The 13,290-nt window shown below is 45.9% G+C and overlaps 1 protein-coding gene across 2 annotated transcripts in view; it reads right to left on the bottom strand.

Moving 5' to 3' along the window:
• The window catches only part of CNTN1 (contactin 1), a 189,402-nt gene that overhangs the window by 104,361 nt on the left and 71,751 nt on the right, over positions 1 to 13,290 (bottom strand). The gene's annotated exons all lie outside the window — the stretch shown is intronic.

Below are 13,290 nucleotides of genomic sequence, written 5' to 3'. Positions count from 1 at the left end.
ACTCTGTGCCACAAGAGGCTCTTACTCTTCAAATACCCCCCTCCTTTTCCCCCACTCCCCTCATGGGCAGAGCTTTCAGACTGCACGTCTGCTGCCTTACCACTCTGTACCACAAGAGGCTTCTGAGTGGCATTTACTGCCTCCTAAATACTGCCAACATTTGCACACACACACACACCATCTGGTTAAATGTAGCGCCTCTTTAATCTACCTCTGGTGTCTAGGGCATAGTCCTATTGGAATGTCATGCCTCAAAAACCCTCCAAATGTTTACATGTATTCCAACCTTGGTTTCCTGATACCAAATAAGGCTCAAATTATAAGCTTTAATATTTTAACAGCAGCTTTCCTGGTTTAGGTTCTTTTTTGGGAGATGGATTCCATGAATGATTGGGGGAAATCTTTGATTAGGTCACTGCTTTGCAATAAGCTCAAGTTGTTAATCAATCAATGTTGCTCTGAGTTATGGTAGTGCCTTTTCCTGTAATATTGTAAAATATTTTCCATTTATGTAATCATTATGCAAAATTATTTCCTTTCAGTCATCCAATAGTGTGGAGATTGGCTGCCATGTCCACTATCACCCTGCCTGAAAATGAACCATGGTGACCAGCTGATAAATGGAAATATAGTAGGATGGATGATCTCCCAGCTCCCTCCTCCAAGTGACAGCCTTTCAAATATAAAGAAAGCAATCATGTCCCCCCTCAACCTCCTCTGTTCCAGGCTGAACATTCCCAATGCTTCTTATTCACAGTCTTTTCTCTATTCAATAAAATGTTGCACATTTGTCAAGGCCAATTTCCATTGATATAACTTTGCTGAATATTGAACTGCAAGGGCCATTCCGCATGACTTTAATGTAGCAGAAGGCTTGCAAATTGTAAACGCTACTAATTTGCAGTTCCGCAAGACGTCGCACACAATCTGCCACACTCCTGAAACAATCCCGCAAAAAGCGATTCGTTGTAGCGCTTAAAGGGAAATCGGGAAAAGTGGATTCACTCTCCGAAAAGCGCTACACTTTTGCAAACAATCTGAAACACTAGCGAAAAGACCTGTGCGTTCCCATTGTTGCGGTTCCAACAAAGTCCCTCCCCCTGGCTCTCCCCTCCAAACGTCTGGCGAAGTGATCGCCATTTTTTTTCTCGGAGGGAGCAGAAAGCAATGAACCAGCAAGCCTTCATTCACCCAGCGAGGCTTCTCTGGCTACAGTCCCTCCACAGAAGTGCTTTAAAGCTCCCCTAAGTCCCCAAGCACAACACAGCCCCTTTTGCAAGTTCCCTTTATTTTCGGCCGAAAATCGAGCTCGTGCAGGGGGGGGGTTCTTTTCACTCGGGGGGAGTGTGGTAACAATGAATCACCAGCTCAAACGCCAGCTGCCAGCTAGATGGGTCTCTACATTCGGCATATTCGTTGCAATGTGTGTGTGTGTTTTTTTTAACCTGTTCTTACAGGGAAAGGGGCTTTCCCAGAGCATGATAACAACCACCCATTGGCTGTACATTTGATTGATGGCCAGGGGCGGGACAAAGCACAGAAAAAATCGCTTCCTGTCTAGCGATTTTTGTGAGACCGGAAACCTGTGGGAAACGAATGAAATGCTACTGAATTCCACTAAAAAAGCAGGTATGTGTAACGCCGAGATTGCACTTTTAAAAATAGCGTTTCCACTTTGCGGGACCAATTGTCAACATTGGTCCTTGTGAGGAAAGGCCCCAAGGATCGAATCCCTGATGATGACATTCTATCCTAAAACTGTGCTGTTGAGAATACTGGTGAGTGGTATTAGGGCAATGACAAAGAATAGCCATGATAGTGAGTCTTCCTCATTTGATAGTGACTATTCAAATTTCTTCTCCATTCAGCCTGGTGTTTTACTATTATCATCACCATCATCATACCATACCTATTTTCAGAATACTCAAGGCATCTCACAACATGGCGATAATTAAAATGTAGGTATCATCTTTAAACCGCCCGTGGCGCCACGGGCGCCACGGACTATATAATTCGCTAAGGGGTCTGAAGGTGGGATTAGTCCGTGATGAGGAAGGGTCCGGATTGGACCCTTCCTCATGACAGACAATCGGAGGGACCAATCGGCAGGCGCAAAGCGCCTGCCGATTGGTCCCTCCGATTCCCAGCTCCAGCAATTGCGAGCCGCGCGCAGCACGGCTCGCAGTTCCTCCTGACCTGACGCGGCGAGAGGCGCTTTGCGCCTCTCGCCGCGTCAGGCCGCCGACCCAGGGAGCCCCTGGCAGTCGCGCGAAGCGCGGCTGCCCGGGGTTCCCTGCCTGGCGGGCTGACGCGGCGAGAGGCGCTTTGCGCCTCTCGCCGCGTCAGGCCGCCGCCTGGGGGAGCCCCCGGCAGTCGCGCGAAGCGCGGCTGCCGGGGGTTCCCTGCCTGGCGAGCTGACGCGGCGAGAGGCGCAAAGCGCCTCTCGACGCGTCAGCCCGCCCACGCCGAAAGAAGCTCGGACCAGCCTGCAAGAAGGCCGGACCTCCACCGCCGCCGCTGCCTGCCGCCGCGCCGCCGCCTGCCGTTCCCCCGCCGCCGCCGCTGCCGCCGCCCGGCTCTCCCCGCCCCGCCGCCGCCGCCGCCAAGGGGCCGGGCCCGCTGGCCAGCAGGGGAAGGAGCGGCGGCATCGGCGGACAAGCGCCGGCCGAAGGGGACGCGCAGGCGGCCGGCAGGAGCAGCAGGAGGAGGCGGCGCCGGAGGAGGACCGAAGCCCCGGCTCGCCGCCGCCGCCGAAGGACCCGCAGACCAGCACGCCGAAGACCATGGTAAGGTCCTAGCGCCCGCTGCATTCCCCTGCAGCGGGCTTGATTACTAGTTACTATATAAAAAGAAAACAATAAATCACATGTAGTTTAGAAAATCAAACCTCATCAAAAGTTTCATGGCCTGGTAGATAAAGCAAAAAACAAACAAAGAAACAGAACTCTATCCCAAGTATCCCATAACTGCACCTCTGATAGTGAAGGTTTGCAAAGAGAACATCACCTACTGTTCTCAGAAACACTATTAGCAGGACCAGCATAAATCCTCTTGCTTTGTCTTTCTGGACCAATATGACAGTTAATACATGATTTATTTTAAAGAATAAGAATACATTTTTATTTTTAAAAACTAGCTTCGGCACAAATAGCAAAGATACAGCATAAATTTTTCAGTTAATAACAAATCCTCTGTCTGCACATTTACCTGTGTTGCCATCCAAGCAATTCACTATTTGCATTTGAGGTCATTATGACATTAGTAGCTAATAGACTAGCCCACTCCTTCTGCACTACTTGCGCATTTATTGTGGTAAGTATGAAGAATAATGGCTCTAGGTGGACATGCTCACTGATGGATGATATTTGGCAGGTAAGTTGCCCACATTGAGTAGCCTTCCCAAGTCTCTTTTGCGAGATGTTAGTGGCTCAATGTCATCTTGGGCCTCCAGTCCAAACCTCTAAACCTTTAAATCTTTAAACTCTAATCATAATATTCGTCTATGGCTAGAGAGAACATTGAGTCAATTGCAAACTGTTATTAATGCTCAGTGGCACCTTTAAGACCAACAAAGATTTATTCAAGGTGTGAGCTTTCGAGTGCAAGCACTTGAAAGCTCACACCTTGATTAAATCTTTGTTGGTCTTAAAGGTGCCACTGGACTCTGATTTTGTTTTGTTGTGCTGCTTCAGACCAACACGGCTACCCACTTAAATCTCTTATTAATGCTCTTAGATTCATTTTATAGTAGTGAGTTATTTTTATTTTATCCAAATACTAGCCTGGGCTGTTCGGCAAGGCAGTATACTGTTGCCTTGCCTATTTATCTTCTATATTAAAGTTCTATGTTTGTATCAAAACATAGAAAAGTTAGAGAAAAGTCCTAGCATACATCAGGGCTATGTTTAATGTATAAATTAGAACTCACACCAACAGCAGCATTTGGGACAGGGGTACTTTACAAAAAGCTGTTGCAATCCTGTCACATTATAGAAATTTTAAATAAATTACCTCCATCATTAAGGGCAAAGGAAGTCAATACTGTACTTTGAGCTGGAATGTTGTCAATTTACAAACATAGAAGCCAATCACTGGGTTGTTCCATGATGTCAGCCTTCATCCTTGTCAATGATATCTGTGTCACCAAAGTTTAAAACTGTGCTAGCAGCAAGTTAGACTCCACTGTAATCAGTGGCTAAACAACTGTATAATTAGAGCAAGGATTTTATGTTTCTACTTGTGTTCAACTTTCTGGATACAAGAAATATACAACCTAAGCTATTTATTTAGAGTTCATAGAGGGGAATGCTGCTTTTGTAATGCAGACCATGTTGAAACAACATATTAAAACAATTTGAAAAAAATACAAAGTATTTCATTCATAGGCATTTTTTCTGTCCCTAAATATTCAAGGCTTCATTCAGTTAGATATAAAGCTAAGCCATGGTTTGCTGCAATGGGCACAAATGCAGCTCTCCTGTGCTCCCCTTTCAGCATCCTCTTCTGATTAAAGTTTCCTGGATTGCTTCCCATGGCATACGAATGCAGGCACCCAGCTGAAGAAGGCCATCTGTTTATTCCTTTAAACTGATTTTAAACCAAGACTGAACCCATAGCTTACAATCCTGGCTTCAGCATATGAAAAGAGTCCTTATAATCAAGGAACATATATTTGTATGTCACAGACACTGATTAAACAGATAATCTCTAATCATATTCCACATAAGAGACAGAGCAGCAAAGGGCACACATGGACTTAAGAAATAAGCGACAGTCATGCCTGTCACAGCAACCCATGGCTTTTGATGTCTGAATGATGTTTACGTGAACATCAATAAAGACTAAATCAAAGAGACACCACTGAGGTTTCACAAATGTGCATGTGAAGTGTTGTCAAGTTTCACCCAACTTTTGGCAACCCCATAGGGTTTTCAAAGCAAGAGACACAGAAGTGGCCTCTGCAAAGAGAATTTGGACATCCTCAGCTGTCTCCCATTCCAGTACTAACCAGGGCTGATCCTGCTTGGCTTCCAATATCTGACGAGATCGGGCTAGTCTGGGCCATTCAGGTAATGACAGATTTACAAATAATAGTTCACAAAAAGGTGTCAGGATGAATGGAGTACTGAATGACAATCAACTAGGATCTTCAGTTGGTATTTCCATTGGTCTACCTGTAGGGAGTAAAAACAGCAATAGCTCTATATCAGTTAAACATTGTTGATGTTTAACAGAGAACTTGCACAGCCCTTGTCCATCATCTTCGGGACCTCTTAAAGACTGGAGATGTCCCGAAGGACTGGAAGAGAGCAAACGTTCAGCAGTAGTTCAGCAGTGGAATAGGCTGCCTAAGGAGGTGGTGAACTCCCCCTCACTGGCAGTCTTCAAGCAAAGGCTGGATACACACTTTTCTTGGATGCTTTAGGATGGTTAGGGCTGATCCTGCGTTGAACAGGGGGTTGGACTAGATGGCCTGTATGGCCCCTTCCAACTCTATGATTCTATGATGCTTGTGAGACTTGTTATATCTCGTAGCATGTGTAAACACAGTATTGGTCTTGCAACTGAATTGTATATTAATATTGACCCAAATTAAAATTGCCATTAAGAGACGAGCTGTCAGACCTACTGTTTAGTTTGGCCAACATTAATTATTGCACTGAAATTAAACAAGAACTCTAATGAACGTATGAGAATGAATCACCTTGTTCAGTTGAAATAAATCAGTTTCCTGAAGGAAATAAAAACACTGAATTGAAGCTTGGTACTATTATCTCAAAAATAGGCATCACGCATTACTGTTCTCCCCCCCCCCCCCAATAAACTACCTATTTTATTCCCTGGTAAATTTGAGAGAAGTATAGTTTATGTAGTTTATGCAGTATTATACACACTGTAGGAAGAAAAATCAAATGCAATAAAGGAACTCTGTAGGAATTCCATGATCCACATGAGGGTCATGACTCGTGCTGGAAATAAATGTTCTAGGAAACTCCACATAAACAGCTGTCTGTTACCCAGCTGTACCTGGTTTGTAGAAAAAGTTACGTGAATGTATTTTCTATTTCAGTCTATTGCTACTAGTAAATAGCTATATTTCAACAGTGCCAGGAAATGGTAAAAATATTTGTTTACACATTTTTTCTTTAAAAGACAGTATGTTTTTTTCAATAGCAGAATAAGAAAGTAAACATATATCTCTATCTGGAGTGCTGAGATTCTTATTCCAAAAGAATAAGAGAGAAGTTTGGTCTTATGGCCAATTCCACACTAGTGGTGCCATTCTGGGTTGCCATCAGTGTGCTGCAGAGCTGCACATTCCAGTGTGCTGTGTCTCCATGGAAGAGTGGGGATTTCAACCTGGGTCTTCTAGATCCAACACTCAATTTCCTATGGCTGTTAAGCTGAGCCATTGTAGTTTTTCTCTCATAAGAATGGCAAAACAAATACTAGTCCTTTTGGAAATGCTCATTCTTTTCCTAAGAGAAGGAGTCCCATTGTGAAATGTGCAGGCATATGTGTTACAAAAAGCAACCCATAAGACAGACTGGAAACAATAATATCAATCATAATTGCAATTATTTCAATTGCAATTATTTCATTGCAATCCATCGATTTGGGTGTGAAAACAACATCAGATTCTATTAATTCATATTTTGACTTCCACTTCCTACTACGTGGACATATAGGACATTCTTGCATTGTTTTCCTGAGGAGCAGAGAGTAGTGGAGATTTTAAATGCTTGTGCCATTATCATTTTATTTGCCAATATACAGGCTGAGCAGAGAGAAGTATGCTGACAACCAGACAGGCAATTTTGAAAGAGCATCACCCTTACAAGGAATAACTTCTTGTTAGCCAGTTTCAGAAGCTCAGCATTTCTTTCTCTGGTCAGTTTGGCACGTCCCCTCCCAGGCGGAACACCAGCCTCAGTCCACATCCAGACAAGTAACTATGACTTGCATTACTGGCAGACTTTAATGGTCTGTTAATCAATATTCATGGCTAGTGGTTAGAACCTAAAATAGTGTGCTGCTTAGTGCTGAATTTCACAAAGATGATTTAGTTGGAGACAAACACGTCCACAATCAAAGTAAGTGCCTGAACTAATAATTCCACATGCCATTTTAAAACTGTAATAAATGCAAGCGATAGAGGGGGAAAGACTATTTTCTTTGCAAGTGCATAGTATGATGGTTAAACCTCAAACAACCCAGCTTGAGATGGTTTGACTTGTGGCATTTCTCGGCAGATCAAGCAGATGCCTGCAAATTATCCTTAAGTCTTTTTTTTTTTTTTATATAATGATTTTTTTTATTTTCATAAAGATAGAAATATAATCATCATTTGAGAATATACGACCCCACATTGACTCCACAGTGATATAAACTTTTGCCCAAAACTCTAAGAGCCGTGAGTCTAAGAGCCGTCCACATTTCCACTACATTTAAAAAAAAAAAAAAAGGCCTGTTTAGATATACAAAAGAAAAGTTATTATTAGTCAACTTACTTGAGAGATCGTAGACCTCACATTAACTGCTTGATACAATCTAAGAGCTATCCTAGCAGATATTTCTAGGTTTGAGTTAGATGCTTAACATTAAACATTTCTTATAGCACAGTATGAGTTTTGGCCCTGTATCAATACCCTGATGAAGGGAGAGGAAAGTAGGGCTTTGCCTTAAAGATGTACAAAGAAAAAAAATTACAAAAGGATTTCATAATTTCTCCTTATCCTTAATACAGATACATCTACAAACCATTTATACTTGACCCATTCTAAGAGCCATCCTGACAGGTATAAGTTGAGAGCTTTGCATTTTCTACAGATCAATATGGGCTTTGGCCCTATAACAATACACCAATAATAAAAAAAAATAATAAGGGGGGAAAGCCCCATTTTATATTTCCAACGCTAACGATTATATTACCTATATGCCTACTAAGAAAAAGAAACAAGAGAGAAAAAAGGCACTGCTTCCCCTTTTTCATAAAAGTAGCAATGTAGAATACAGTATATGTTGTTAATACAGAGAATAATAAGATTTCCAGGTTTAGATTAAATGCTTAACATTAAACATAAAACAATATAAGCTTTCAGTCTTCTATAGCTTCTCCTTATCCTTGGTTCTGATACATCTACAAAACAATTTATGCTTGACCCATTCTAAGAACCATCCTAACAGATATATTTTCAGATTTAAGTTGAAAGCTTAACATTAAACATTTTCTACAAGTCAGTGTAGGCTTTAGTCCTAGGACAATACACTAATAGAAGAAAGAAAAAATAAGGGGGGAGAACCCCATTTTACATTTTCAGCACTAATGATTATATTACCTATATGCCTACAAAAGAAAAGAGACAAAAAAAAACAAGAGAGAAAGAGACACTGCTTCCACTTTTTCATAAAAATGGAAATATAGAATACAGTATAACATTAAACATAAAACAATATGAGCTTTCGGTCTTCTTAAGGGGGTCTCATCTCGAGGCTTGCTACATCTTGTCGTTCCCGTAAAATTATATTCTGTCCCATAGGCCTTTGGCGTAGAAAGTGCAGTTGTACTCTTTCCCGCAGAGTATGCATCGATAAATCTTGAGGCCGTTGCACCTCCTGGACTCCAGTATCAATACAATTTTTTCCCCAGAGAGATCCTTTAAATCGGTTACTTTCACTGCAGATCCATATTTCTTTTGATTGATTTTTGTACACTGTTGCTTTGAGATGGCTGTATGTCTTTTTAAAAAGGGTGTCCTTATCTGGGCTGCCGAACTCCGGCATCCCATTTTCCGTCTCCAGAATTTCAGATTTCTCTTCTACTGTTGGTTTTCCACCTTGTTTAGAGCTGTCATCAGCCACTGTTATTGATCCATTATTCCTGTTAAAGACGTCTTCCTTGGCATCTTGGATCTCCTTGAAGATATGAATTTCAGATTTCTCTTCTGCTGTTGGTTTTCCACCTTGTTTAAAGCTGTCATCAGTCACTGTTATTAATCCATCATTCCTATTGAAGACTTCTTCCTTGCCATCTTGAATATCCTTGGAGATATTTTTGATCAATCCATCTAAGAATACTTTGTAATCTTGGGTTTGTATCTCTATTAGATGAGCCAATCTTTTTAACATAGACATGATTTTGACTTTAAAAAAACCCGGCCTCAAACAATTTTACAAGTGGCCAGTAGAGGTCCTCTGTTTTATCCTCTAACTAGTAAAAAAAGCCCATTTGTAAAAATGGGCTTTGAAAGGGGAGTATGGGCAAGGGAGACAGGCGGGCACAGGAAGCCACCCATCCCGATCAATGAGAGGCACCCTGGGGGGAGTGGTCTGGGCGGGCCTGGTAAGGAAGGGTAGGCGAAAGGCGGCAGCGACTGACCTTGCAGGGACCCTGGGTGCTGAGGCCGGCGCGGCAGGCGGGCAAGTCGCGATTGCAGGCGGGCAAGTCTCGGCGTCGGGTGTGGTCCGGTGTCCATGGCGGGCCTGGGGGAGGCAGTAGCGAGGCTGAGGGGTGGTGGGCAGCGAGGCGACGGGGAGGGCGGCGCGGTAGCGGGATGGCGCGCGTGCGTGTTAGAGGGGTGGGGCAGGGCTGCGTTGGAGAAGGGAACCAGGCATGCGCCGGAGTCCGCGCATGCCTGGTTCAGTCTAGTGCTGTGGCGGCGGCCGTGAAGGACGCGCGGCCTAGCCACAGCGCTATCGCCAAGGCAGAAAAGGGCGTTGGAGGGGCAGGAGGAAGGTAAGGACGGGCGGAGCGAGTGTGTTTCGGCCGGGGAAAGGGACGGGCGGGGTGGGGGTGGGAAAGGCGGGGATGGCTTACCTTTGAGAGGGCTGTAGCGACGGCGGGCAGCTCCTTGGGCGTGTTGTTCGCGGCGGGCGGGTCCTTCGGCGGGCAGCTGTTTCGCGGCGTGCGGCTCCGGAGGCTCCTTTGCGGCGGGCAGGGTGTCTTGTTCGCGGCGGTTCTCTCCCCGTTTTTTTTTTTTTTTTTGAGTCTGGGAGTCCCCCTGCGGTGGGCCGAGCGGCGGTTCTCGCGGTTTTTTTTGTCTTTGAGTCCGGGAGTTCCCCCAGGCGGCGGTCGGAGCGGCGCGTCTCTGTTTGTGTTTTTTTTGGTGTCCGGGAGTCCCCCTGCGGCGGGCCGAGCGGCGGTTCTCCCCCCGGTTTTTTTTTTTTTGAGTCTGGGAGTCCCCCTGCGGCGGGCCGAGCGGCGGTTCTCGCTGTTTTTTTTTTCTTTGAGTCCGGGATTCCCCCAGGCCGCGGCCCGAGCGGCGGGTCTTTTTTTTTCTTCAAGGCATCGGTGGGTTCCCCCAGGCGGCGGCCTGAGGCGGCGGGAGGCGCTTCGCGCCTCTCGCCGCGTCAGGCCGCCGGACAGGGAGCCCCCGGCAGCCGCGCTCCGTGCGACTGCCGGGGGCTCCCTCAGGCGGCGGCCTGACGCGGCAAGAGGCGCTTCGCGCCTCTCGCCGCGTCAGGCCGCCGGGGGCTCCATCAGGCGGTGGCCTGACGCGGCAAGAGGCGCTTCGCGCCTCTAGCCGCGTCAGGCCGGGAGCAACTGCGAGCCGCGCTGCGCGCGGCTCGCAGTTCCTGGGGCTGGGAATCGGAGGGACCAATCGGCAGGCGCTTCGCGCCTGCCGATTGGTCCCTCCGATTGTCTGTCATGAGGAAGGGTCCAATCTGGACCCTTCCTCATCCCGGACTCATCCCGCCCCAGGACCCCTTACTGCTTTATTTAGTCCGTGGCGCCCGCGGCGCCACGGGCGGTTTACAGATGTTCCGGCACAGGCATGTGACGTATTAAAGTCAGTTAAGGCACAGAGTTCTCGTGAGATTTTCCCATTCACAGCTCTTATCTTCTTATCTTCGAAAACCAAAACAATTACAATAAGAGCTTTTGCCAATTAATTCGAGTTGATTTGAGTCCTTCTTCTGCTTAGTTAGGAGAATTAGCCTGCCTCTTAACGAGGTGGCTTCAGGCAGAGCAGAGTAAGAGGAGGGGGGAAACAAAGGGCTTTGATGCAGGAAGAAAGACGAAGAAAAAAAAAACGAGAGATACTTGCAGTAAATGATGTTTTGGAACTCAGCCGATGTCCTCCCCTCAGTTCAAAGCGTTCATTTGTGGTAAATCATCATGTAGGGTTGAAGCAGATACTTTAAGATTAAAGAAAGAAAAGAAAGTCCGAGGTAGAAAATGGCAGTCGTCCTCTGGACCTGGAACGCTGACAGCCTATAATCCAGGGAGATATACTCCCTAAAGGATTGGAGACGGCCCCAAGAACTTCCTGGGTAGAAAGGTGAGGTGGGGTTTGCGTACCCCTCCTCTTTTCTGCCAATTGCTTGCACAATTGACCCCTGTCAGGCTTCAGAGATAGCAGAGCAGATGCCCTGCCACCCTCTCAGGACGACATCTTTAGCCACACCTCCAAATTATCCTTAAGTCTTGACTCACACAATGGCACATTAGTACCACTCATTTAATTAAAACTGTGCTTTTAAGCTTTGGGCTGGATCCAGTAGCAGATTTCCTCTAAAAGAAGTCAGGAAATTTTTGCCCAGTTCCACCTCAACACTAGATGAATGCATCATGCTATTCCTGGTAGGGTTTGCTGTCCCCCAGGAGCAAGGCTTTGGAGAGCACTTTGAGCTGCAGGGAGATGGGGAAGGTAAGAAAGTCCCAATATAACATATTTCAGGTGTTTTCATTCTTTACTGTCCATATGTGTTAAAGATAATTTAGGAATTGCTCTATTTGTTTTCAAATGTTAATACTAATTGGCCTATTAAATGTAGCTATAAGTGCTACACTCAATATGCCAGCAAATTTGGAAAGCTCAACAATGGCCACAGGATTGGAAAAGGTCAGTTTACATTCCAATCCCAAAGATGGGCAATGCCAAAGAATGTTCAAATTAACGGGCCATTGCACTCATTTCTCATGCTAGTAAAGTTAGGCTCAAAATTTTACAAGCTAGGCTCCAGCAATATGTGGACCGAAAACTTCCAGAAGTACAGGCAGGATTTCGAAGAGGCAGAGGAACTAGAGATCAAATTGCCAACATATGCTGGATCATGGAGAAAGCTAGAGAGTTCCAGAAGAATATCAACTTCTGCTTCATTGACTATGCTAAAGCCTTTGATTGTGTGGAGCACAACAAATTGTGGCAAGTTCTTAAAGAGATGGGAATACCAGAGTATCTTATTTGTCTCTTGAGAAACTTATATGCCAGTCACTTCGCTGACCAAAGTGGACAGGATTCTAGCGACAACAAGACCAACTACATGCCCACTACATCCTTGCCCATCCTGGCTCTTGAAAACAGCTGGCATAAAGATAATGGGCCCCCTCCAGGAGATAATCAACCTATCTCTAACAACAGGAGAATTCCCGGAGGGTTTGAAAGAGGCTGTGGTACGTCCACTGTTGAAAAAAACATCTCTAAACCCAAAAGAGCCTAACAACTACAGGCCCGTCTCGCACTTAGCGTTTCTGGGCAAGATGATAGAAAGGGCAGTCGCAAACCAACTGACAGAATACCTGGAAGAAGCTTCGGTCCTAGACCCATCCCAGTCAGGCTTCCGGCCTGGCCATGGGGTAGAGACAATGCTAGTCGCCCTGACGGACGACCTCCGTCGCCAGTTGGATCGAGGCGGGTCGGCACTGCTGATATTATTAGACCTCTCAGCAGAGTTCAACACAGTCGATCACGAGCTTCTAGCTCGCCGCCTCATCGATGCTGGAATACAAGGGACAGCCCTTCAATGGCTGATCTCCTTCCTCCAGGATCGTGGACAGAGGGTTGCAATAGCAGAGAAAACATCAGGCCGCTGGCAACCTTCTTGTGGAGTCCCACAAGGAGCAGTCCTCTCTCCTATCCTATTCAACATCTTCATGCGCCCTCTCGCACAGCTGGTACGGAAGTTTGGGCTGGGTTGCCATCAATATGCAGATGACACCCAGCTCTTCCTCCTGATGGATGGCCGCCCTGACTCTCCCCCAGAAGCATTAGCCAGCTGCCTGGAAGCAGTGATGAGATGGCTCAAGCAGAGACATCTGAAGCTCAATCCTTCAAAGAAAGAGGTCCTGTGGCTAGGTAGGAAGGGCCCATGCGAGGAAGCGCGCCTGTCTACCCTGGATGGCGTGCAGCTCTCTACGGCTCACTCCGCCAGGAACCTAGGCGTGATTCTAGACACTTCCCTCACAATGGAGGCTCAGATCACAAAGGTAGTGCAGCTGGCATTCTACCATCTCCGCCAAGCCAAACTACTAGCGCCCTACCTGGCCCCGGAACACCTAGCCACAGT

The sequence above is a fragment of the Paroedura picta genome, chromosome 5, assembly GCF_049243985.1.
Source record: "Paroedura picta isolate Pp20150507F chromosome 5, Ppicta_v3.0, whole genome shotgun sequence".
Taxonomy (NCBI): Eukaryota; Metazoa; Chordata; class Lepidosauria; order Squamata; family Gekkonidae; genus Paroedura; species Paroedura picta.
The sequence above is the reverse complement of the archived record's forward strand: the minus strand, read 5'-3'. Positions and strand labels throughout refer to the sequence as shown.